At 41.5% G+C, this 26,081-nt stretch overlaps 1 protein-coding gene across 2 annotated transcripts in view; it reads right to left on the bottom strand.

Moving 5' to 3' along the window:
- The window catches only part of slc6a9 (solute carrier family 6 member 9), a 299,983-nt gene extending 274,757 nt beyond the window's left edge, over positions 1–25,226 (bottom strand). For both annotated transcript variants that reach the window (XM_063064441.1, XM_063064445.1), the window contains exon 1: positions 24,983–25,226. The gene's annotated coding sequence lies outside the window, so the exon portion shown is untranslated. The remainder of the gene's footprint in view (positions 1–24,982) is intronic.
- Positions 25,227–26,081: the final 855 nt, after the last annotated feature.

Below are 26,081 nucleotides of genomic sequence, written 5' to 3'. Positions count from 1 at the left end.
TTGTTCCACAGCTTCCTATGCCTTATGAAGTTAAGATACTTCTTTATAATGAGAACCACAGCCACCATGTCCTCAGACAATGCAAAGTAGATTCCATCCACTCACTGGGTGGAAAAAGCCTTCCTCAGATCTCCTCTAACCCTCTAATTGCTCACTTTAGAACTTTTGCTCTGTGGTTTTGTATGTCTCTGTAAAGGAGAAAAAGTTTGCTTTGTGTCATTCCCCTATTCTAATTAGGAGTCTCACAAGTCTAAAACCCCTGGTTAATTCTCTAATCAGTTTCCTTTTCAAGAAAACCATCCCATGGCAATAGACAATAGACAATAGGTGCAGGAGTAGGCCATTCGGCCTTTCGAGCCATCACCGCCATTCACTGGGATTATGGCTGATCATCTACAATCAGTATCCAGTTCCTGCTTTATCCCCCATAACCTTTGATTCTGCTATCTTTAAGAGCTCTATGCATCTCTTTCTTGAAAGCATCCAGAGACTTGGCCTCCACAGCCTTCTGGGGCAGAACATTTCATACATCCACCACTCTCTGGGTGAAAAAGTTTTTCCTCAACTCCGTTCTAAATGGCCTACCCCTTATTCTTAAAACTGTGGCCTCTGGTTCTGGACTCACCCATCAGCGGAAACATGCTTCCTGCCTCCAGCGTGTCCAATCCCTTAATAATCTTATATGTTTCAATAAGATCCCCTCTCAGCCTTCTAAATTCCAGAGTATACAAGCCCAGTCGCTCCAACCTTTCGACATATGACAGTCCCGCCATCCCGGGAATTAACCATGTGAACCTACGCTGCACTCCCTCAATAGCAAGAATGTCCTTCCTCAAATTTGGAGACCAAAACTGCATACAGTACTCCAGGTGTGGTCTCATCAGGGCCCTGTACAGCTGCAGAAGGACCTCTTTGCTCTTATACTCAATTTCCCATGTTATGAAGGCCAACATGCCATTAGCTTTCTTCACAGCCTGCTGTACTTGCATGCTTGCTTTCAGTGACTGATGTACAAGAACACCTAGATCTCGTTGTACTTCCCCTTTTCCTAACTTGACTCCATTTAGATAATAATCTGCCTTCCCATTCTTACCACCAAAGTGGATAACCTCATATTTATCCACATTAAACTGCATCTGCCTTGCATCTGCCCACTCACCCAGCCTGTCCAAGTCACCGTGCATTCTCATAACATCCTCCTCACATTTCACACTGCCACCCAGCTTTGTGTCATTGGCAAATTTGCTAATGTTACTTTTAATTCCCTCATCTAAATCATTAATATATATTGTGAACAGCTGCGGTCCCAGCACTGAACTCTGTGGTACCCCACTGGTCACTGCCTGCCATTGCGAAAGGGACCCGTTAATCGCTACTCTTTGTTTTCTGTCAGCCAGCCAATTTTCAATCCATGTCAGTACTCTGCCCCCAATACCATGTGCCCTAATTTTGCCCACTAATCTCCTATTTGGGACTTTATCAAAGGCTTTCAGAAAGTCCAGGTACATTATATCCACTGGCTCTCCCTTGTCCATTTTCATAGTTACATCCTCAAAAAATACCAATCTTTATTCATAGTCAGACATTCCCAGTCCTGGCAGTCTCTATACCCTTGTCAATGCAACTACACCATTCCTGTAATGTGATTGCCATAATTGTATATAATCATTAATCTGTGGCCTACTAATTGTTGTATCTCTTTCTAGCATAGCACCCTGATCACACATTCTGTGCTTTGTTTAATAAAGAAATCATTGTCTATACCTTTGTAGCTATCTTATCAATTTGTCTTGAGATTTTTATGATCTTCGGACATTCCACAGTCTATTTGTTCCTGCATCATATTCTGTATTCTCTTGTTTAGTCTATATTCCCTTTTAAATTGCAGCACCTGCCAAACGTATTACCTCGTACTTACCTGAATCAGATCCCATTTAACTCTAATCTTCCTAAATGATTAAACCATTTACAATCTGCTTTAAAAGAGTTTTATTCCACTATGTCAACCACATCAATCATCTACAAACTTCTTGACTGTATTGCATCCATTAGGATGCTTTTATTTACTGATATGTTCTGCTCCTTTTCATTTTTCACTGATTAAGTTCTTACATTTTGTCCTTTTTATTTCACCTTTCTTCACAATTACCTATTCTAATTGCTTCAGTTGTTTAATTTCAATCTTTATCTTAATGCTCAGATAATAACCTTTGCTGCTCTACAGAGGTTCATACTGAATGTTATTGCTCTCTCCATTATTTTACTAGTAATATTAATCCATATGAATTAATGGCTACATTAAGATGGCAGGAAGTGGAATGTCACATTAACATACTAAGTTTTCACATATTAATTCTGTCAATGATAGCATTTAGATCACATCTGTTATTTTCCTTTCTGCTTCTATCTACACCAAAACCTACCCTCGTTTCTTGGATTTTGATTTAGATTATTTTTCTATCCACACTCTTTAATGATATGCATATTTGTTTCTCTGATTCTTTCCCTTTTTTCTCCTCCTGAAGATTTTACGTTGTAATTTACTGTTCTTTGTTCCTTCCTTGTTTCTGGTCCTTGGAGTCTCAGTTTCCATCTGACTGCTAAGGCACCAATTCTTCCTTTCATTATTAAGAATCATACTGAGGCCTCACTCTTTCTTTCATATACTGAACAACTTAGACAAAAATGCCACATTAGGAAAAAAAGAATACCAACATACAAATAATGGGAAAATTCTGAACATGGGGTGAAAATAGTAAATGACTGATCCATATACTCATGAAGCTAGACTGGATGACCCTAAATAAAGTGTGTGCTGGGTTCATGATGCACCACAAGACATAAAAATCTTGTTTTTTTTGTTCACTATCATGATTACAGCTCCAGCAATGACAATTCAACTGTTTATCACCTTACATGTATCTATAAATTTCAATGCTGGCATATTACCAATAATTATTTGCTCCCTCGTCTCTAGTTAACCCTTTCCTTAAGCGTTCTTTTGACAGATTGCTGACTGCTGAGAACCCAAGAATTCCATAAAACACAACACTGAATAATCTGGGAGTATGTTTAACCACCAGCTTAAATACTGGTACTGCAAATCTTGTAGGTTACCTTACTGTTGGGATCAACATGCAATATTAGGTATGAATAACCAGTGGAAAAGGATTGTACAGTTGCCAGCCAATTCATGCAACACCTGTAAACTGAGGTTACCTCTAAATTTTGCTCCAGTGTAATTGTAAAGACCTTAACATGGCTCCCTATAGACAGGGGCTAGTGCACACAATTCCTGAGGCACTATCACATTTGGTGAAACCCTGCTATAAATGTCAAAATCTGCAGGAAATCCAACTTCATTTTTGTAAACGATTTTGGTTGGAAAAAAAATGGAACTGCTCCTCTCTAGCATGGATACTGAGGATAGTTTCATCTCAGCCCTTGCTGACATACCACCGTGTGACCATCATTGCTCCAAAAACTAATGCAGCAGGAAGCAGAGCCATAAACAACTGTAACATAGAAACATAGAAACATAGAAAACCTGTGGTAGAAGCTTAAGCTTCTTGTGATAACTACCAGGGCTGAAAGGCCTTCGCATCTTCAGATTATCAGGAATCAGGTTGCATGGATGGAGTGGCAGAGGCTCAATGAAGCTCGAATTGGCTGTCCCTTTTTTCCTCAATAAAGAAATATTCTCCTGCACCTCCTCAACCCAATACAGCACATAGAACAGTACTGCATAGTACAGGCCCTTTAGCCCACAATCTTGTGCGACCTTCTCCAAGATCAATCTAACACCTCCCTCACACATAGCTCTCCATTTTTCCTTCAGTCTTGAGCCCGTTGTTCAAGAAAAGATGTACTAGCATTGGAGAAGGTCCAGAGGAGGTTCACAAGACTGATTCTGGGAAAGTAAAGGTTAACGTATGAGGAGTGTTTGATTGCTCTGGGCCTGTACTTACTGGAATTTAGAATGGTGGGGTGGGGGAGGGCAGGAGGAATCCCATCGAAACCTATCGAACATTGAAAGGCCCGGATAGAGTAGATGTGGAGAAGATGTTTCCTATAGTGGGGGAGTCTAGGAACAGAAGGCACAGCCTCAGAATAGTGGGATCCATTTAGAACACAGATAAAAAGGAATTTCTTTAGCCAGTGCGTAGTGAATATGTAGAAATCACTGCCACAGATGGCTGTATAGGCCTTATTATTGGGTATATCTAAAGCGGAGGTTGATAGTTTCTTGATTAGTCAGGGTGTCAAAGTTCACGGGAAGAAGGCATGAGAATGGGGTTGAGAGGAATAATAAATCAGCCATGATGGAATGGTGGAGCAGACCTGATAAACTGAGTGGCCCAATTCCGCTGCTATGTCTTATGGTCTTATCTTGTACACCTCTATTAAGTCGCCAGTCATTGTCATTTGCCCCAAAGGGAAAAGCCCTAACAAACTCAAGCTATCCTCACAAGACATGCCCTCTAGTCCACACAGCATACTGATAAATCCCCTCTGCACCCTCTCTACAGTTTCAACATCCTTCAGGGGATCATAGCTGAATGCAAGTGTGTTCTAACCAGGGATTTTACAGAGCTACAACATTACCTCAAGGCTGCTGAACTCAATCTCCTAATGAAGGCCAACATATCATATGCCTTCTTAACAACCCTATCAGCTTGTCGAGCAGCTTTGCAAAAGTGCATTACAAATTCAGCCGCTTTGCTAATAATCCTTGAGCATGGCCTTTTTTGCACTATGTATTTTTTATTTAATTTATAGTAATTTTTTAAAATACCTTGCACTGTACTGCTGCCAGAAAACAAATATTGCTGCTTCTGTCAGTGATAACGTATCTAATTTTGATTCTAAATGTGGCTAGTGCCAGTCTAGAAAGATCCCAAGACAAGAAAGCTGCAGTTGTACAGGGCCCTGGTAAGACCACAACTGGAGTACTGTGTGCAGTTTTGGTCTCCAAATTTGAGGAAGGACATTCTTGCTATTGAGGGAGTGCAGTGTAGGTTCACAAGGTTAATTCCCGGGATGGCGGGACTGTCATATTTCGAAAGATTGGAGCGACTGGGCTTGTATACTCTGGAATTTAGAAGGCTGAGAGGGGATCTTATTGAAACATATAAGATTATTAAAGGATTGGACACACTGCAGGCAAGAAGCATGTTCCCACTGATGGGTGAGTCCAGAACCAGAGGCCACAGTTTAAGAATTAGGAGTAGGCCATTTAGAACGGAGTTGAGGAAAAACTTTTTCACCCAGAGAGTGGTGGATATATGGAATGCTCTGCCCCAGAAGGCTGTGGAGGCCAAGTCTCTGGATGTTTTCAAAAAAGAGATGGATAGGGCGCTTAAAGATAGTGGAATCAAAGATTATGGGGATAAGGCAGGAACTGGATACTGATTGTGGATGATCAGCCATGATCACAGTGAATGGCGGTGCTGGCTCGAAGGGGCAAATGACCTACTCCTGCACCTATTGTCTATTGTCTAAAGCTCATGGTCACTGTCCAAAATAGCACCACTACAGTTCTATGACTAGGATATAGAGGTTGAAAATGAGTATCTCTTTTCTGGAGACAAATTCTCTGAAATATTACTCTAAGAGAACTACTGTCTACATACACTAAAGGGCCTCCAGCTAGTTGCTTTTATCCTACTCTTTCTCTTCCGCTTATCCTGGCTAATCATCCTATTAAAATTGCTTTCCTCCTTTACATCCATCTGGTAAGAAAAGACTATTTAATCCTTACCCAGACATCCCACCCTGCAAAAACTCATTTCAGGGAGGTAGCACCCCCGCCCCCCACAACCCCATATCCCGCGCCCCCCCCCACCCACGGTCGACCTCCAAGGGTGTATGTAATACTTTGTTTAGTGATTTTGTCTAATCTGTAAACCAAGTTGGGTATATGCAGAAAATGTGACATTAAAATATATACTTATATTATATTATATTATATTATCATGTTTATTCTATTACAACTTTAAGCAAGTCTACAGGGAGTTTGACCTTATCAAGTAGGACTTCAATAGCATAGCTCCTTAGCAGCCAGCCAGCTGGCTTAAATAATGTTAGCTATGCTAATGAACAAATGACACCTGTTAAACTCACCTCAACATGTCTTTTACATTTTAACCCACCACGGGCAATAGAAAAGTCACTGTTGCAAATAGTGCAGCGAGCAACACTGTCATTATTTTTGAGGTCAACTGTAAAGCCCACCCACAGAGAAAACTGATAGGTCTACTTAGCAGGGGTCCGCAATCGTTTTTGCACCACAGACCAGTTCAATATTGACAATATTCTTGCAGACCGGCCGACAGGGGGGCGGGGGTGTTAATCACAACCGGAATATAGGTGATAAGTCAATAGCATCATAACATTTTAAGTAACGTTTGGATATTAAACACACAGTGCATATTTTTCCCGTATGAACATATAAAATCATTGCAACACACCAATATCGCTGAATCAGTGGGAGCCCTGGGCTTGTTTTCCCGCAACAAGACGGTCCTATCGAGGGGTGATGGGAGACAGTGATACTCGAAGGGGGTTCCTTATGTCCAGTCTATTCCGCAATTTAGTTTTCGTTGCATTTATTGCAGAAAACTCCGCTTCACAGAGATATGTTGGAAATGGAAGCAACGTTTTCAGTGCTTCCGTGGCTATCTCAGGATATTCAGCCTTGACTTTGATCCAGAATGCCGGCAGAGATGTTATGTCAAACATACTTTCAGCCCACCGTCATTTGCAAGCTCGAGGAGTTGATCTTTTTCCCGCGCTGACGTGGATGATTCACCGGGGACATTCACAAATGGGTCACGGACGCATTCCTTTGCTCGTCTCGGGTCACTGATGACCTCGCATGCGTTAAAATTCAACAGTGCATGACAGGGAATGAGGAAAGGTGCTGCTGACTCATATCGTTTCATATCGCCAAATCATATCGTTTCCTCGCAGCCCGGTGGTTGGGGACCACTCTTAGCACGAAGAGAGACCAATCAGGATGCTCGCTCTCCCTCTCAAAAAAATCTATTTCCGGGATATTGTATATAATTTCCGGGCGTTAGGGAGCCACTACCGAGATGTGGGAGACTCCCAGAACTTCCGGGAGAGGTGGGATGTCTGCTTACCCATAATACTTCTAGAAGACTTTATAAGCTTTTAAACACATATTCCCAAATCACAGCCTTGAACAATTAATTGTCTCCCAACCAATCAAGTCATTCAGAGTCTTAGAAAAAATGCCAGTAACCAGGAAACAAGGAGCTGGAGTATACTTCAGCTAAACAAATGTGGCTGAATGATGCAATTTTGTTATGAATTAGCAGCAGATCAAGAATTGCCCTAATTGCACAGGGCCTCCTCTTGTGCCATGATGAGGCCACCCTCAGGAAGGAGGAGCAACACTTTAGATTCTGTCTGGGTATCCTCCAAAATGGCATGACTATCAATTTCCCATTCCAGTAAAAAAAATTAACCCCCCCTTCTATTCCCCATTCTGGCCTCTTGTCTCTTCTCACCTGTCTGTTACATCACCCTGCACCCCCTCCTTCCCTTTCTCCTATGGTACACTCTCCTCCTCTATCAGATTCCTTCCACTCCAGCCCTTGGCCTTTCCTACCCACCTGGCTTCACCTACCACCTTCTAACTATCCTACTTCCCCTCCCCTCACCTCACTTTTTTAAAAATTCTGGCATCTCCCCCTTTCCTTTCCAACCCTGAAGAAGGGCCTCAGCCTGAAATGTTGACTGTGTACATTTCCACAGAAGCTGCCTGACCTGCTGAGTTCCTCAAGCATTTCATGTGGATTGCTCGAATTGTCTGCCAACTAATCTCGAAATTCAACTCCACTAAAAAGGCATATTTGAGATTCATACAAGGAATTGGAAATCAACACCCATGAGCTCTTTTAATAACTCCTTGTAATCAAGGGTAGGGAGTACAAGGAGGAAGGCTGTATGAAAAGTGCAAGATAAAGGATAAACAATTTTCTTCGGAAATCAGTTCGATATATAATAGTGGAACACTTCCATTGGAACAGGGAAAGCTATGGCGAAGGATGAATATGAGGAAGAAAGACCTATTTAATTGACATATTTGCATCACTGATTGGCTAATTTAATTGATACTGAGATGAAGAGATTAGAAAAAATATCTTTCAAATTGTGTGAACATTGAGCCTTTTGTTAGAGGACTTAAGACACATAATTATATCCTTTAAGACAGGGAATACAGGGAAGTTTTAAAAGCAGGGCAACACGTTTTTCTCTCCCAATTATGCAAAATAGTAATCCATGATGCAATCAAACATTTACTGCCAAAGCAAGCAAAGCCCGAGACATTTCCGAATGAATACATACAGGAGATTTGAAATTTTATTTTATTTAGGGATACAGAATAGTAACAGGCCCTTCCGGCTCAACAAATCCATGCTGACCATTTACATCCATGTGACCAATTAGCCAAGTAATCTGTATGCCTTTGGGTTGTGGGAAGAAATTGGAGCACTCGCAGGAAACCTCTGTGGTCACAGGGGAACATACAAAATCCTTTCAGATATTAATGCATTTGAAGCAGGGTTACTGGCGCTGTAATAGTGTTATGTTAACTGCTACACTCCCAAGCTAGTTCCTCACCACTTCCTCCATAACCTTGACAACCATCATGGCTTCTTCTTGCAGTTACTCCCATGTAAACAATTCTATTACTTGTACTTTCATCTTTTCTTCTCCTCGCCATCATGGTTTCAAATCAAAATTATTATTGAGTGTAAATGTTGCTATATACTACCTTGAAATTCATTTTCTTGCAGGCTCTCAAAGTAGAATGGAGAAATGGAATAGAATGAATGAAAAACCGCACACAAAGGAAGACTGAAACAACAAATGTGCAAAAGACGAAAAACTTTAAAAAAGTATATGAATAACAATGAGTACACCAGTTGCCCTGTCCTTGAAAGGAAGTCTATAGGTTGTGAAATCACTTCAGATTTGAGGCGAGTGAATTTATCCACACTGGGTCAGTAGCCATTTCTATAAAATGTTTCATGAACTATTTCTAAATTTTACCTCTTGATAAGAGACATTACATATATTACTATTATTATAGATACTGTACATATATTATCAAGTATTTTTTCAGTCACAGCCATCTTCTTTGCACACAGCTTCTTGAAAATCTCGTAGGGTTGGAATTTTTCTCCACAAAAAAAAAGTAGACTGTGCTTTAGGGAATGAAGAGCCTCCTGTATGAATAGTTGGACTTGAAATCCAACCAGAAGGAAGTACAAAATAATCTAAATCTATGGTCTTCTATTCTATTTAGCACCTGACATTTTTAAAAAAGCAGAGCAAGAGGCTGAGAGTGAAGGAGTAAAGGAATCTCAGAGAGAAGATTTTTTTTTACACTGCTTGGGGAAAAGAGGCTAGACTGCGCAGGCACGTGACGTACAGCACTAAAGGTTTAAAAAAAGACCACCATATACAGCGGGCAGTGGAGTGAGGGACAGCTTTGGCTCAACAGGCTTCGGCGTGAACAGGCAGAGGCGAGGGTAAGTTCCAGTAAGTTTTGTTTTGTTTGTTTAGAGTAGAGAGAATGCCAGGCAGGATGTGGGAAATCAGGGAGACCTCCGATGTCCCTGACAACGACACCTGCAAGAAGTGCATCCAGCTGCAGCTCCTAACAATCCGCGTTAGGGAACTGGAGCAGGAGATGGATGACCTCCAGATCACTGGGGAAAATGAGGTGTTTATAGATAGTAGCTTCAGGGAGGTAGTTACGCCAAAGGAGCAGCGCACAGGTAATTGGGTTACCATCAGGCAAGGGAAGGGGAAAGGGCAGGCAGAGCAGGGTTCCCCTGTGGCCATTCCCCTCAACAACAAGTATACCGATTTGGATACTGTTGGGGGGGATGACTTACCTGGGACAACCTGTGGCAGCCGGATCTCTGGCACTGAGTCTGGTTCTGCAATGCAGAAGGGAGGGTAGAAAAAGAGGAGAGCGGTAGTGATAGGGGACTCGATAGTTAGAGGTACAGATAGGAGGTTCTGTGGTCGTGACAGAGACTCCCGGATGGTTTGTTGCCTCCCGGGTGCCAGGGTCAGGGATGTCTCTGATCGTGTGCACAACATTCTGAAGTGGGAGGGTGATCAGCCAGATGTCATGGTACACATCAGTACAGTATCAATGACGTAGGAAGAAAGAGTGAGGAGGTCCTGGAGAGTGAGTATAGACAGCATGGTAAGAAGTTAAAAAGCAGGACTTCGAGGGTGGTAATCTCAGGATTGCTACCTGTGCCACGTGCTAGTGAGGGTAGGAATAGGATGCTCTGGCGGATGAACACATGGCTGAGGAACTGGTGTAGGGGGCAGGGTTTCAGATTTCAGGATCATTGGGACCTCTTTTGGGGCAGGTGGGACCTGTACAAGAGAGATGCGTTGCACCTGAAATGCAAGGGGATCAATATCCTTGCAGGAAGGTTCGTTAGTGCTGTTGGGGAGGGTTTAAACTTGATTTGCAAAGGTATGGGAACCAGAGTGCCAGAGCAGATAGTGGAGCGGGGGTGAAAATAAATATTAAAAAGTTCATGCAAAGTCACAGATAGAAGGGTTGTGTGTGGTGGTAGTAATCTGAGGTGTCTATTTCAATGCAAGGAGTATTGTGGGGAAGGCTGACGAGCTGAGGGCATGGATTGACACATGGAATTACGACATTATAGCCATTAGTGAAACTTGGCTGCAGGAGGGGCAGGACTGGCAGCTTAATGTTCTAGGGTTCCGATGTTTCAGATGTGACAGGGGCAGAGGAATGAAGGGTGGGGGGGGTGGCATTGCCAGTCAGGGAAAATGTTACAACAGTGCTCAGGCAGGACAGATTAGAGGCCATATCGGTGGAGCTGAGAAACAGGAAAGGTTTGACCACATCAATAGTCAGCAAGAATTGGAGGAGCAAATCTGCAGGAGATAGCAGACAACTGCAGGAAACATAAAGTTGTGATAAGGGATTTTAATTTTTCACATATTGATTGGGACTCCCATACCGTTAAAGGTCTAGATGGGTTAAAGTTTGTAAAATGTGTTCAGGAAAGTTTTCTAAATCAATATATAGAGGTACCAACTAGAGAGGATGCAATATTAGATCTCCTATTAGGAAGCGAGTTAGGACAGGTGACAGAAGTGTGTGTAGGGGAACGCTTTGGTTCCAGTAATCATAGCATCATTAGTTTCAACCTGATCATGGATAAAGATAGATCAGGTCCTCGGGTTGAGGTTCTAAACTGGAAAAAGGCCAAATTTGAAGAAATGAGAAAGGATCTAAAAAGCGTAGGTTGGGACAGGTTGTTCTCTGGCAAGGATGTGATTGCTAAGTGGGAGGCCTTCAAAGGAGAAATTTTGGGAGTGCAGAGTTTGTATGTTCCTGTCAGGATTAAAGGCAAAGTGAATAACAATGAGGAACCTTGGTTCTCAAGGAATATTGGAACTCTGATAAAGAAGAAGAAAGAGAGGTATGACATGTATAGGAAACGGAGCAAATAAGATGTTGAGGAGTATAAAAAGTGCAAAAAAAACTTAAGAAAGAAATCAGGAGGGCTAAAAGAAGACATGAGGTTGCTTTGGCAGTCAAGGTGAAGGATAATCCAAAGAGCTTCTACAGGTATATTAAGAGCAAAAGGATAGTAAGGGATAAATTTGGTCTTCTTGAAGATCAGAGTGGTCAGCTGTGTATGGAACCAAAAGAAATGGGGGAGATCTTAAGTGGGATTTTGCATCTGTATTTACTAAGGAAATTGGCATGGAGTCTATGAAAATAAGGCAAACAAGTAGTAAAGTCATGGAACGTACACAGATTGAAGAGGATGAGGTGCTTGCTACCTTGAGGCAAATCAGAGTAGATAATTCCCCAGGACCTGACAGGGTATTCCCTCAGACCTTGATGGAGACTAGTGTTGAAATTGCAGGGGCCCTGGCAGATATATTTGAAATGTCAGTATCTACGGGTGAGGTGCTAGAGGATTGGAGGATAGCTCATGTTGTTCCGCTGTTTGAAAAAGGCTCTAAAAGTAATCCAGCAAATTATAGGCTGGTAAATTTGACGTCGGTCATAGGTAAATTGTTGGAAGGAGTACTAAGAGATAGGGTCTACAAGTATTTGGATAGACAGAGACTTATTATGATTATAAAGACACGTAGTCCTCTTTTATTGTCATTTAGTAATGCATGCATTAAGAAATGATACATTATTTCCTCCGGTGTGATATCACAAAACACAGGACAAACCAAGACTGAAAAAACTGACAAAACCACATAATTATAACATATAGTTACAAACAGTGTAACAATACTATAACTTGATGAAGAAGTCCGTGAGCACAGTAAAGTTCAAAGTTTCTCAAATGTCCCAGACGGGAGAAGGAAGAAAAACTCTCCCTGCCATACCCGACCACGGTCCGACTCTGAGTCATCTGAAAACTTCGAGCTCTGATCAGCTCTCCGACACCGAGTACTGAGTGCCATCTCTGTCCGAACAATTCGACCTCCTTCTCGGTCACCAAAAACAGACAAGGCCGGGGATTTTGAGGCCTACCCTCTGAAAGATTCCCAACCACGCAGTAATGACAGCAGCGAATGGGCGTTTCAGAAATTTCTCCAGATGTTCCTCTGTGCTTTCACGTCCATTCTCCATCAAATCAGAATTGTCCATGGCCCCTATTTAACAGGTATGATATCATTTTTTACCAGAGGGCTGCGCACGCGCAGGCTCGTTGCCATCTTCTCCTCCTGCACCTATAGGTATTAGAGAGAGTCAACATGGCTTTGTGCATGGTAGGTTATGTTTAACCAATCTATTAGAGTTTTTCAAGGAGGTTACCGGGAAAGTGGATGAAGAGAAGGCAGTGGATGTCTACATGGACTTCAGTAAGGCCTTTGACAAGGTCCCGCATGGGAGGTTAGTTAAGAAGATTCAGTCACTAGGTATACATGGAGAGGTAGTAAATTGGATTAGACATTGGCTCAATGGAAGAAGCCAAAGAGTGGTAGTGAAGGATTGCTTCTCTGAGTGGAGGCCTGTAATTAGTGGTGTGCAACAGGGATCAGTGCTGGGTCCATTGTTATTTGCCATCTATATCAATGATCTGGATGATAATGTGGTAAATTGGATCAGCAAATTTGCTGATGATATAAAGATTGGAGGTGTAGTGGACAGTGAGGAAGGTTTTCAAAGCTTTTGGTACATTGGCCTTTATAAATCAAAGTACTGAGTATATGAGTTGGAATGTTATAGTGAGGTTGTATAAGGCATTGGTGAGGCCGAATATGGAATATTGTGTGCAGTTTTGGTCACCAAATTACAGGAAGGATATTAATGAGGTTGAAAGAGTGCAGAGAAGGTTTACAAGGATGTTGCCGGGACTTGAGAAACTGAGTTACAGAGAAAGGTTGAATAGGTTAGGACTTTATTCCCTGGAGCGTAGAAGAATGGGGGAGATTTGATAGAGGTATATAAAATAATGATGGGTATAGATAGAGTGAATGCAAGCAGGCTTTTTTCACTGAGGCTAAGGAAGCAAAAAACCAGAGGACATGCGTTAAGGATGAAGGGGGAAAACTTTAAAGGGAACATTAGCGGGGGGCTTCTTCACACAGAGAGTGGTGGGATTGTGGAATGAGCTGCCAGATGAAGTGGTAAATGCGGGCTCACTTTTAACACTTAAGAAAAACTTGGACAGGTACATGGATGAGAGGTGTATGGAGGGATATGGTCCAGGTGCAGCTCAGTGGGACTAGGCAGAAAAATGGTTTGTCACAGCCAAGAAGGGCCAAAAGACCTGTTTCTGTGCTGTAATGTTCTATGGTTCTATAAATTCAGTTGTGGGGCTATAACAGTATATGTCTTCCTGTTGTTGACTGCCATTGACGACCATAACCAATTTTGCAGGTCTGTCAGGAGATGTTCACAAGATGAAATACCATGGAAGTTCCAGAGTGGAAAATTTCTGACAACAATTTTGTTCAGCTTACTCTTAGCTGGCTGTTGCTCTCTGCCCTGACAATCACTCAAGGTAATGCTTTATAGCATAAAGATTAGAATAGCAATGGAAACCGAGGTGGACTTCTCCAGGGCGAATATAGTCAACTGGAGGAGGTGCACTTTTAATGGGACGAATTCCTACTTAACCCAGTTAAACAGGAATCAAAGCTTAACAAACAAGTATATAACTGAGTAAATGAACACTGGGGAGGGTTCTGAAATAGAATAAAAAGAATGTACAAAAAATGAAAAAGCAGAACAACTGCAGATGCCACAGTCTGAAGCAAAAAGAGAAAATACTGGAGCATACTGGTGATACTCAGCAAATCCATGTGCAAGTATGGAGAGAGGATCAGAGTTAACGTCTTAGGTTGATCCAAACATATGACAAATGCCAAGTTTTTGACACCTGTGAGAACCAATCCAATTGTAAGAATTTCAGAGGGAAATTTAAAAAAGGAAATAAGAGAAACAAAGAGAGATCAGGAAATAAAAACTGGAAGCAAACATAAAAGGAAATCCAAAAACACATGAAAGCAGGGAAAGGACTAAAAGTGCACAGGGACTGAGAAAAGACGTAGAAGGAAATTTATTCACAGAGAATGTTGGCACCATAGCAATATTATACAAGCGCTTAACACCAGTCCACAACTGTAAGATGCTGCTGATTTAGTCTCAGTTTCTCTCTCTACAGATGCTGTCTGAACTGTTCAATACATCCAGCATTTACTGTTTTTGTTCCAGATTTCCAGTATCTCTTTTTTTGTAACTGATCTACTGGAAGATTTGATAAAAGGGAACTACAAGAATGGCTGTTGGCATTTAAAGTGGATAAATTACCCGGCCCAGTAATTTGGACATGTGCATAGATAAGCAAGGTTCCATGGAATATGGGCAATATAGAGCTAGCTTAAATTAAATTTTGGTCAGTGGATTTAGTCAATTTGTAACATTCATAAGGCAGCAAGCTAAGTACCTGAAAGGAACAAATTTGCTTGGCCTTGGGAGAGGTGAGTGTCACTAGCTGGATTTTTCTCACATACTGTAGTCTGAGCAGGTTGAGTAGCCTCTCGTGTTGTAACCATTGTGTTTATATGCAAAACCTTTGAATATATTGCAATTCAAACACAAACTCTTTGCTTCTGTTGACATCAACCTTAATGCCATTTTGTCTTCCTCAATCTTAAAACCCACTACTAATAAAATCGTCAGTGACATCCACTATGACTGCAGTTTCTCATCTATCAAGACTATACAACAGGCCCAATTATGACCTACAAACGGCTATTTTAAGAATGAAGAAACAATTGAAGTTAGAGATGGAATCGGATGCACGTCAGCTCTGCCAGGGTTTGCAGGCCATTACTTCTTACAAGGCGAATCTGAATTGTGAATAGTTGTGATGCTTCACTCCCAGATGACTTTAACACCTTTTATGCACACTTTGAAAGGGAGAATGAAACTACTCATACCAATGCCCAAGAACCGCAGGGTGAGCTGCCTCAACAGTAATCTCCCAGTTGTTCTCACATCTACTGTGATTGTGCTTTGAGAAGTCTGTCATGGTCAGAATCAAGGGCAAGGAATTGCTGCAGCTGGCATATCGTCACAATGGATCAATGGTGGATGCAATCTCACTGGCTCTCCACTCAGCTTTGGATCACATGGACAATAGCAATACCTACATCAGGCTGCTGTTTATTGATTACAGTCAACATTCAAAACAATAATACTCTCAGTTCTAATTAACAAGCTTCAAAACTTGGGCTTCTGCACATCCCTCTACAACTGGATCCTTGACTTCCTCATCAGGAGACCACAGCTGGTGCGGATTGGAAACATCCCCTCCTTGCTGAGGTTCAACAATGACGCACCTCAAGGGTGCATGCTTAGCCCACCGTTTTACCCGCGACTGTGTGGCTAGGCACAGCTCAAACACCATCTCTAAACTCTCCATTGTTGGCAGAGTTTCAGATGGAGTGACGAGGAAGTATACAGGAGTGAGACAGATCAGAAGATCAAATGATCCAATCTCAGGGTTGTATACGGTGACATACATGTACTTTGATAATAAATTTATTTTGAACTTTGAGTGGTGTCACAACAATAACTTTACACTCAATATCAGTAAAACCAAGGAAATTATTGTGGACTTCAGGAAGGGGGTTGAGGGAACACCCTCCAGTCCTCATCAAGGGATCGGAAGTGGAAAAGATGAGCAGGTTCAAGTTCTTAGGAGTCAACATCTCTGAAGATCTATCCTTGGCCCAACATATTGATGCAATTAAAAAGAAGGCCCAACAGTGTCTATATTTCATTAGGAGTGAGGAGACTTGGTATGTCACCGCAGACTCAAGCAAATATCTACAATTGTACTGTGAAGAGCATTCTAACAGGTTACATCAGCGTCTGGTTTGGCTCAGAGAGGACATTGGAAAGATTTATGAAAAGCCATAGAAATTTATAAAGTCAGCCAGCTCCATTATAAGCACTAGTATCTACAGCATTGAGGACACCTTTAAAAGGCAATGCCTGAAAAAGGTGGCATCCATCATTAAGGACCCCCATCACCCAGGATGTGCCCTCTTCTCATTGCTGCCATTGAGGAGGAGGCACAGCAGTCTGCAGACACATAATCAACATTTCAGAAACAGCTTCTTCCCCTCCACCATCAAATTCCTGAATGGATAACAAATCTCTTTTCTCTTTGCTGTCTGAACTACTCCTTTAAATATATCTTATTGTAATTTATAGTTTTTTAAATTAGGTTTTGCAATGTACTGCCGCAAAATAACAAAATTTGCTGACATATGCCAGTGATATTAAACCCGATTCCAAATCTGATTCAGACTTCTCATCAAATTTCAATATTAGGAGAATGAGACAATCAATAAGGTACCTCCTAGGCAGTGTACTTACACTGCGATGATATCTCACTTTTCCACTTCTGACTAATGGAAGGAAGTACAACATCTCAGCCAGTAATTCCTCCACCCAAACAATCATAACATTCTGCTGTAATCATCTCTCTGGCCAGTCGATGATTATCTTCTGAACGTGTACACTAACAATGTTAAACCCCATAAACAGAATTATCTTCCGTGACCCAGTGGTCTGAGTAGAACATGTGAGAAAATTCATGTTATAAAGGCCTTCTTGTTTGATACAAGAATTTTTCTACTCCTTGTCTTGCTCTCTCCCTTCCTATCTCCTATTTCCAAAATGGTGGCCACAGATGTATCCTGGGTAATTGAGATTTCTCAGATGCAACCACTTTATGAAGATGTGGGGTTTCAGGGGTGTTGGGGCGAGTGATGTTCCATTGTGAAAAAGCTCTTGTAGTTGATGCTTGAAGGGAGACCTGTCAATTCAGGCTCGGCATTTAACTGCTGAACTCCTCAGTCTTCTTCTTCCACCTCAGCTGCAATATCAAATTGGTCTTCCTTTCCACTGAAATAGCTCAGTACTTCCTGTGGTAATGTGGCTTCAGCATTTTACAGTACCATTGGGATATTTCTGCTTACACTCAGAAATAGAGAGGTTTAAGGAAGTGGGCAAAATGAAACCTTTTCAGAACCATTTGCCTTCACAGATGCTGCATGACCCACTGAGCCAGCATCTGCAGCCCCTTGTGCCTTTGTCCACAAGGAAATGAAGTCTGATTCATAAATGTCGACAGAGTGAATAAAATTTTGTAAGAGAATACTTCCCTGATGCCTTAAAACAAGCTGCCTATAAACAATATGCACAAGATCAAAGAAGAGACAATTTATGATTGGTTATCGTATGGAAATTGGACAAAATTTGCCATGTAATTCCCAAATTTGGTGTTGCAAAACAGAAAGGCTTCCTTTCAAAAACGGATTTGGTAACATGCTGTAACACCATAGATCTCTGATATCTCCATTAATTCCCTTCCTGTCCTGATCTCAACAGCCATAACACCATGATGAGAAAGCTCAAACTTAACATAGATTTTGAATTTAAGATGAGTAATCTTCCAGCCAAGTATAATAAAGGGTTAACTGTGTGTTGCAGAGTTTTAAGTATCAGGAGCTTATTTCAGAAAATTGTGCAAACACAGTATCAAGAGAAAAACCTTAGAGTCAGCATGTTAATTCCAGATTTCGAATCCAGTATTTGAAAATATGGATCAGCAGCACCCAAGAGAATGTACTCTATGTTCCAATGTTGGGGATGGCACAGATTATATATAGAATAAAGTTCTTTTCACCCCTTCCCAGCTCTGTGATGTTGCTTTCTAAAAGGCATCAATTTCCTAAATTAGTATCGTAATATGCTCTTAGATATCCTTCTAGAACTATTATTTATCAGAAGCACCTCAGAACTATTTATTTTTAAAGGTGCTATTTAAATAAAAGTTATTATCACTTTTGATATTGACGTGTTCATAACCACAAGTGGTCAGAAGCAATCTATTTTGGCCAAATTCACTTCAAATGCATAGTGGTCAAAAGAGACATTTTATTAGACTACCAATTATCTTAGTATAATATGCTCCAAACCAGTAAAATGCATTAAGCTGTTACATTTATCTAATTCTTGTGATATTTCAATGTTTCACACACAAAATAAAACACATATGAGATGGTGGAGGGCTGTGGGAGGGTAAGTGCTGTTTCAGTCATGGGCTGGGTAAGTACTTGTGCTCACTTGTCAACAAATTCAATTCCTTGTACAGGTTTCCCCCGCCATCCAAAGGTAGAACATTCCTATGAAACGGTTCATAAGCCGAAATGTTGTAAAGCAAAGAAGCAATTACCATTTATTTATATGGGAAAATTTTGTGAGCGTTCGCTGACCCAAAAATAACCTATCAAATCATGCCAAATAACACATAAAACCTAAAATAACAGTAACATATAGTAAAAGCAGGAATAATATGATAAATACACAGCCTATATAAAGTAGAAATACTTTTCCACAATCATTGCCGGCACTGTTAGGTGCCGATTGCCGATTGCATCGTCTCTGATCTGGGCCGACAATTACATGTCGGGCGGCACCTAATTAATTAGCATGTTTATTTCGGCTTTTTTCTTAAAGATGTGCTGTTGCCTCCCGGCTACCGCTGCATTCTCCATGAATCGGTATCTGTCCGTGGCCCATGGGTTGGGGTGGTGGGACACTGGGGTGTCATCTCATCGTCGTCTGTTTCCATTAGAGCAGGTGGCTCATCTTCTCCTATGACTGCCCGCCTTGATGTCAAAGGTTGAGGTTCGTCGTCTGCTGTGGCTGATGTGGAAGGCTTGCTTGACTGCTGAGCCTCGCGCATTTTTCTATCATACAGTTCTTTGTAAGCACTCAAACCATCCTGCAAATATCCCCTACACCTATGTACCCTTTCAAAATTAAAGTCGTACTTTATCATTGCAGTGAAAATCTCACGCAGATGCTTCACGTTCATTTCGCTACTGCATTCGGTTTCGATTGTTATCCTTTCCTCTTCCAATTGCATCAGCTCTTCATCTATCAGTTCTTGGTCATGGGATGCCAAAACCTCTTCAACATCATCTTCGTCAGCTTCCACAAGCCAAACTCACGTTGTCCTTACTTCGTTCACCACGATCAAAACGCATAATTATGTCAGTTTTACGCTGTGTAACACCCTTACGAGCTCTTTCAGGCTTTTCCAATACCTCAGAACTCATCTTGCTAATGGCTGCTCAATACAAAGTGTTTAAGCAATGCCAGCGAGAATGCCATTCTGAATCCGGGGGAGAGCGGCTGCTTGGGGCGTGCGCTGCCTTTTATCGCGCACTGATTTTTTTCATAACAGTGAAAACACCTTCTGAAAGCGAAAACAGGGTACTAATGTAGGTCTTTCGTAACAGTGAGGCTTCGTAAAGCGAACGTTCGAAAAGCGGGGGACACCTGTATTGTTGTTTACTGCATTATATCAAGTCAACCACCAGTCCGTCCATGCATCTCCAAACTAAACAGACAGTTTGAAAACTTGTAGTTTTGAGTTGCTTGTTGAATTTTCAACATTAAACTTGCTGTAACCGGACACAAGGTCCCAAAGATTCCTGAGCACATTCTGGGAGCAGGGCTGGGACTGAGTAAAATCTGTCCTCCTGATATCCCAGGATTTGATGATCTGAAAAATCTTGAAGGGCTGTCCACATAATCCTCAGCATTATGAGGTCTTTCACCTGCTTTGTCATTCCTCCTCACGAATTTTGTAGTGACCTTATAAATGGCGTATGGGACTTTGGATATTTTCCAGAACAATCCCAAGAAGAAACTGAGGAAACATACTGATTGCGAAAGTTCCCTGAAATAAATTATGGGACAACCCACAAAAGAGTTGTAGTAGGAGTGAAAAGGATAAGCCTATTGAATTCCTTAGCCCATCTCAAAATCTAATTTTCCTCCACAATTTCAAACTGGCCTCCCAGTCCAAGATATTGCCTCATCTTATATTCTATGCTATAGGTCCCCTACCTTCATATTCCATACGCCAAATGTCACTGATCAATGCCTGCTTATGTTACCTCATCATTTGTGCAGGGTAGTTTAAGGAAGCAGGCCATTACTTATCAAGGGCTTCAGAAATAGTAAAATCAGTTGGAGTTCAGGGTTACAGTGTAAAAAAGAATTAATAGAGTCCTTAAAAATTGTCTTGGAGTGTGATATTGTCATCTAACACTTGCTCTCTTGCTGCCTGTCAAACAGCTCATAAAATCATATGAAGAATGGCTACTTGGATGAGATCCTTTCAGGCACTCAGTAATTAGAAGAAAACTGCAGGTAAGAGAAACAAAGATCAGCTCAAAAAATACTCAATAGTCAGTCTTGATCACCATGAGAAAGACCCTGAGAATGAATGGGTTAACTTCTGAGCAGCGTTTGACGGCCTGTACTCACTGGAGTTAGAAAAATGGGGTGGGGGGGGGGAATCTCATTGAAATCTAGGGTGGACATGGAGAGGATGTTTCCAATAGTGTAAAGTTTATGACGAAAGGGCATAGCTTCAGAAGAGAAGGATGTCCCTTTAGAACAGAGACAAGGGGAATTCCTTTAGCCAGAAGGTGGTGAATTTGTGGAATTCATTCCTTCAGACAGCTGTGGAGGCCAAGTCATTGGGTATATTTAAGGCAGAGGTTGAAAGGAGGATGATTAGCAAGTGTGCGCAAGGCTACGGGAAGAAGGCAGAATTGAATTGATAGGGAAAGTAAATCATCCATGGTTGAATAGCATAGTCAAATGTCCTAATTCTGCTCTCATGTCTTATGGTCTATTTATATGCATTTAGTGTTAAGTCTGCAAGCAAAATCAGTATATAGACAGATTTTGTTTTCAAGTCTCAGCTTTTACTCAGCAACAGGACTTTTGCTTCTGATCAGAATGTCATTTGTTCAAGGCCAGTTCGAGAAACTAATATAAACAGAAAAGATTGAAAGTACTCAGCAGGTCAGACAGAATCTGTGAAGAGAGAAACATAGTTAAAATTTCAACTCAATGACCAGCTTTTCCAGTTAAAAGTCAATGAACTGAAACATTAAGATAACCCCTTCACCTCAGCAGTCGTGCCAAGTCACATATAGGCTTTGAAATTAACTTTCCAAAACTCACAAATATATTCCTTAAAATCCCACGTCTGCCATAAAGTCTCAGGTATTAAAGGTGCACGTATATTGGGTATCTTATTGCTGGTGTCATCCCTCAACCTTAACCATCAAAAGAAACCAGTTGTTCTGACTTCCATTATTTCTTTTTGTAAGATTGATTCTAGTATTTACTTCCATCAATAACTACACTTCCAAGTGCTTCATCGCAAAATGCTTCAGGCCTACCTCATACTGGGAAAGTTGCTCATCCATAATGAAAGATATTTTCTTAGTACAGTCATTAGTCAGAGAAGGCAAGATTTCTGGAATTCATGCAAGTTCTTACAGATACTGCTGTTGATCAAAGTGGCCATTTAAACATGTCTAGAAACCTCTTTCACCCTAGTTGAACATCGGTTACTTCATAGTGCAAAAATAGCTTGGTTTTGAAATAAATCCCAATCTCAGAATGTGTTAGTGTGGGGGCTTGATGTCATCTTAGTAATGGAGTTCTTAATTTGTGTATGTTCAGAAAGGCTGAGTGCATCTGGTTATATGCAACAGACAAGAAATGAGAAAGCCACATAGACAATATTTGATCAATGCAGGAAAACAGGAGATGTAAAATGCATCAATACCTTGAAAAAGAGAGATATGCAAAAATATTTATGTAAATAGACAAAGATGATGAAGTTAATTGTTAAATCAGGCAAAATGGGGCCATGCAATAACAATTCTTAAATTAACTAAAACTAAATCTCAAACATTCTGGTAATAACCCCCCCCCCATCTTCACCATTCCCCATACCCCTCTCTCACCCTCATCTCCTTACCTGCTCATCACCTCCCTCCGGTGCTCCTCCCCCTTCCTTTTCTTCCATTGGCTTCTGTCCTCCCTTATCAGATTCCCACTTCTCTATCCCTTTATCTCTTTCACCAATCCACTTCCCAGGTCTTTAATTCACCCCTTCCCCCTTCCAGGTTTCACCTATCACTACTACCTCCCCCCCCCCATCTTCTTCCTCTGACTTCTCATCTCTTTTTTCTCCAGTCCTGATGAAGGGTCTCAGGCCGAAACGTCGACTGTTTACTCTTTTCCATAGATGCTGTCTGGCCTGATGAGTTATTCCAACATTTTGTGCGTGTGTTGCTAAAACTAGATGTTGTGGCTTTTCACCCCAAAGTTATTAACATCATGTTCTACTTATTTTGTAACAGAAAGCTTCAAATTCTTTGCTGCAATACATTTTCTGAAGTTGTTATCTTGTTGCAAAGGTAATCTCTCACATTACCCACATTCAGTCAGTTCCATTTCAGGTCTGCATACTTCAGTCCCAGAGATTCCGACCAAAATAAAACTCTGGGCCAGTTCTGCCATCCAGCTCCAATCAGCAGTTGAATATTTCAAAACAGTTGGTTACTGGGAAAACTTATCAAGTGCTGCTGTCTGTCAACATAGAAATCCTCTGGGTGCTATATTACCGTCATTGATCACCCAAATCATCATTTAAAAATTGACTCCAGACATCAAAATATAAAATGATAATCGTACTGGTGAATAGAATAGGTGCTGGAATATTATGAAGATGTTAACCTGAGGATTTACAAGCCCAGTGTGGCAACTTGCAAAAAACTAAATTTGTTTTCATGCAAGCTGCCAAGAAATCATTATGGAAACTGCTGGATTGTGGAGATTTATGAATGTTCTTCAAGGAGAAAATCTTCCCACTCCTTGCATTTAGCTTCAGATTTCTTCACCCTGAGTGACTAACTGCCGAATCCCTCAAGGCTTTCTGAAAATGTGCAAAAAAAACCTCATGCTAGGGGTTGCTTGCATGACACAAGCATTGAGTCACAGAACCATTATAGCACAGAAGAATGCCATTTGGCCCATTGTGCCTCCACTTCTCTCTCTATGTAGCAGCAATTCTGACATTTCCTTTCCCAGCCTTACAGCATTGCAAGATTTTTTTTCATTCCCATTTCTAATCAGATCCTTTATGAAAATGGCAATTGACACCGTTTCAACTGACTGCATTCCAGACCGTGGTCACCAGCCTTGTGAAAATAAATTCCTCAGATCTTCTGGCACCATATCCTCTATGGTATTTATGAAAAATGGGTACTGTTGTCCAGTCTTTCATTCTGCCTTGATCCTTCTGGGATTGTGAAGAGCTCCCACAAATCCCTCACAAATACTGAAATCTACTGCGGATATTCCCCCAGACAGCTAAACATTCGTGTAGCAGACACTGCCAGGTTTCCAGTCTGGGAACGGAGAAAATGTTGAAAATGCACAACAGATTTGTTGACATCTCCAAAGAGAAAAGACGAGGCTAATTGGACACAAGACACTTTCTTTTGAAGCACCTTTCATCTAAAATATTGCCTTCCCCTTCCTGTTTAAAAATGCCTTGCATTTTTCTAACAGGTGAAAACACCTAACCTGCATACGTACGCTTGTATTTCCATCCATTTCTGCATTCAGTTCCGAATTGTAACATGAATTTTCCCCCTTCAACCGGTAGGAAACCTTTTTCTTGAATCCTCTAGGGAAATTTATCTTTTATAAGTACGCTTCATTTCGCCGTCTTTACAAAAAACCGCGATTGACAATTAATATTAGAAACGAAAACAGGGAGGGAGAGAGATCGAAAGAAGGAAAAGCAAGATTAGTCTGCGTAAATGCGGCAATTATTCAAACGTGATCGGCTACTAAAAGGAAGGTACCAGTATTTTGTTATGCGGGACATGTACGAATGGAAGAAGATATATTCTGCATTGACAACACGCTATCTCGTACAGCGGCTGCGGGATTTGATGTTGCACTAATCAGCGGGAACACGCCGCTGAAATATTACTTTTGCCCACGCTGCATTTACAAATTAATTGTGACTTTTTTTTGGTTTATTTAGCTCGTTATTGTGACGTTTCGGTCCCTTGACTGCAGGATCTGCCACGTGTTCCAGTCAATATCACTTTGCAATGATCCAGGCTCCTTCCCTGGAGAGCAAGTTTTATCAGTCAACACTGTGCGCGTTCAGGGGCGCGGGCACGCGCGCGCACACAAACACACACACACACACACACACACACACACACACACACACACACACACACACACACACACACTCTGAAACTTAAACCCTCCGCGGCACCCATTGACCACGTCCCACAGCAAACCTAGTCCAGTTCGGTTTTGTGGAACACGTCGATCGCTGCAGTTAAAAAAAAACACAAAGAAACACAGAAGAAGAAAAAAAACCGTTCCCCACATTCTGAAGCATGCCAGCATGAGAGAGAGTGACACTACACAATGAATCTTCATAATATAAACGACGTGGAACCGCAGATAGACTCTTACCTTTCTCTATGCAAGCAGATCAGTAACCTTCTACAGATGTAACACATACAATAATTTGCTTTGTTTTACGGTGGTGATCTTCCGGACGGATTTGGTCCTGTTAGTTGCGTCAGCCTCTCTCTAATGAAATGACCTACTGAAATCCACTCGGCTCTCTCTGACTCCTCCTCCGTCCACAAAGCCTCACATTTTATTTGTAGTGGTGCCACCCACCTCCTTCTCACCTCATTTGAGCATCACACACTTTCACGTAAGTACCACACTTTCACGTTTACGTGATGGGCGAATCGTCGGTGCACGGATCGCAGAGCGAAAACGAAAGGAGATCCCTGACATTTCTTAGAAATCAAATGTAGCCGTGTATCTTCTACCGCAGGCCGCCTCAGTATCAATCACATCTGACCCGTTATGAAGGGATTTCAAACAGTGATGACTACAGCAAGGAATCAGAGGACCGATACAAAGTGTACATTCGATCCATCTTGTTCGTACTGGCTCGATATGAGATCAGTCTTAGTTCCGCCCTTTCTCCCCCACCTCTATAAATCCGTTGCTTCCACTTCGTTATCCAGCGGCTATCTAAACTCTTACGGCGGCGGAGGCTGAGGAGCGACCTGATACAGTGTATAAAATTACCAGAGGCTGAGATAGGGGTATAAACGACAAATGCTAGAGGACATAGCTTAAAGGTGAAAGGAGGGAAAGCTTAAAGGGGATTTGGTACGCAAGTTTATTTTTACAGAGGGTGCTAAATGCCTGGAGCACGTTGCTAGAGGACGTGCTAGAAACAGGTGTGAGAGCAATATTTAAGAAGGCATTTAAACAGTCATATAAATAAGTAGGGAATAGTGGGCGATAGACAATGAGCAAGTAGTTAGAATGGCATCATGGTATGCACAGATATAGTGGTCTAAGGAGACTGTTCCAGCACAGTGCTGTTCTGTTCTATGTACCTCCACTGTTTCCCCTAAAAATAATGTATGAAACAGTATATCGTTTTCGTTATGTCTTTCGTGATTTTAAATTCGGATGTCTTGATGATGTAGTGGTTGGTGCTCTCTGTGTGGAATTTGCATGCTCTCCCTGAGACAATATGGTT

The sequence above is a fragment of the Mobula hypostoma genome, chromosome 12, assembly GCF_963921235.1.
Source record: "Mobula hypostoma chromosome 12, sMobHyp1.1, whole genome shotgun sequence".
Classification (NCBI taxonomy): domain Eukaryota; kingdom Metazoa; phylum Chordata; class Chondrichthyes; order Myliobatiformes; family Myliobatidae; genus Mobula; species Mobula hypostoma.
Note: the sequence above shows the minus strand (reverse complement) of the source record. Positions and strands in the feature narration are given on the sequence as shown.